The 1,939-nt window shown below is 43.0% G+C and overlaps 1 long non-coding RNA gene; it reads right to left on the bottom strand.

The window, feature by feature from the left end:
* The window catches only part of LOC149871421 (uncharacterized), a 261,718-nt gene that overhangs the window by 47,496 nt on the left and 212,283 nt on the right, over positions 1-1,939 (bottom strand).

The following is a 1,939-nucleotide window of genomic DNA, read 5'->3' as shown; positions in this document are numbered from 1 at the left end:
GTAAATCGCCCTTCAGGTATCTGAAGATTAGGAGGATGTAGGTAGGCTATCCTCTGTGGCTATAGGAGACAGACCTTGGAGCAATTGCCTCAAGCTGCAGCAGGGGATATTTAGGTTGACAAACTGACTATGAGAGTGGTCAGGCAGTGGAACAGACTACCTAGAGAAGCTGTGGATTTTCCATCCCTGGAATTTGTCAAGAGCAGGTACGACAGATACTTGGCTAGGATGTTTTAAGCAGGACTGATCCTGCCTTGAGCAGGACCTGGACTAGATAACTTCATGAGATGTCTTACACCCCCAACTTTCCTATGATTTTATGACCCTGAAGACCGAGTAGTTAATCATGTGCACAAGTAAAACCTGGCATTAGCCAGCTGAAGGGAATCCCATCACATGTTTGAGATGGCAATGCCATGTTCCATGCCTGAGAAATAAAAGAGAAGCCAGGTACAGTTCTTTGCTGAGGAGAGAAGGAAGAACCCAAGTTATGGTATCCCACCCAGCTCCCACCTGGGAGGAGTACTTTTCAAATAATCTCTGAAGATTGCATCAAATGATGAGTCATCAAGGAGACTTGGTCAATATAAAGGTACAAGGATGAGACTGAAAACAGTTGGAAGAAGGCTTGGACATGGCAGAATAAGGATGGAAGAGGTACTGGTAGCTTCAGATAGACTGGTGTGGCAAAAAGGAACTTCAGGTGACTTAGATAACAGTCAAGCACTGACTTGCTACATCTGAGAGCACAGTGTTCAACAAGGAACCATATCATTCTAGGTGTAGGGTAGGTTTGCAGCAGAAACAAAACTAAGTAAAGTTTGTGCACTGGACAAAAACCTACCTGAGAACATGGGTGAGGAGGGGTGTCCCTGGCTGCTGCTGCTGTGATGCAATCTGCCTGCCCCAGCTATTGCTACAGCAGCAGCACCTAAACTCAGCTACTGCTACTATAGCCGTGGTGTGGGGCTTTTGCTGTGGCCAGAGCATACAGTTTAAGGAGACTGCCATTCTGCTGCCCCTCTAAGTCTGTGCTCAGGACTGATACCCCATTCTCCCACCCCTTGCTATGCTATTGTTTTGTAGCAACTTGAAGATGTAGGGTGCTAGTTGCTATCAGGAGCATCTTGGAGCTTTGTTCTGGGAGGTAAACTTATAAAGGTCAGTGAAACCATCATAAAGGCCTTCCAGGAACAGTAATGGGATTAGCAAACACAGAAATCCCAACAGGAGAATTCACCTGTTTGGTACAGCTAGTAAAAGATTTTCCTTGAAACTATTTTTCCTGGAAAATAGTCCAGTGAAATGAAAAGTTTCCCCAAAAGCTTCTGCTTTCCTGGAAATAAATAAATAAATAAATAGAGAGAGAGAGAGAGAGAGAGAGATCTATATATCTATATCTATCTATATGTATATATTTCCTACTGAGAAGCTCAAAACCCTGTAGACTCAAATATTTTCCTTAGTTTTCATCTGAGAACCAAAAAAACCCCTGGTTTCTAATGAAAAGACAGAATTTTCCCCTTCAAGCATTGATACAAATACTCATTTTGTCATTTTTATTAACATTTTCCATAGAGGAAAATAAAAGGAATTCTGATGAGCACTACTTGGCAAAAACTCTTCAATAAATGGGTCAAGCGAGAAAGCAAAGACTCCAGCCTACATGGCAGAATAGCTAGTCCTTGAAAGGCTGATAGAGATCTGGCTGGCTGAAGTCTCAGTGTGGTTAAGGGAACATAAACTAAAGACAGGATGCAGGCAACCAGTCCAACCAATCCGATGGAGGATTATATGGTGCCAAGGCAATGACTGGAAAGACCCCTATAAGTTTATCGACATATAAATGCTTACACAGAAAGTTGACCACCAGAGAATTTACCAGATGGGGAACTAAATGCTAGGTACATACCATAACACAACACTGCTCCCCGGGAAT

This window comes from Crocodylus siamensis, chromosome 2 (genome assembly GCF_052110815.1).
Source record: "Crocodylus siamensis isolate JL-2025a chromosome 2, ASM5211081v1, whole genome shotgun sequence".
NCBI lineage: Eukaryota > Metazoa > Chordata > Crocodylia > Crocodylidae > Crocodylus > Crocodylus siamensis.
This window is presented reverse-complemented; position numbering and strand designations above follow the sequence as displayed.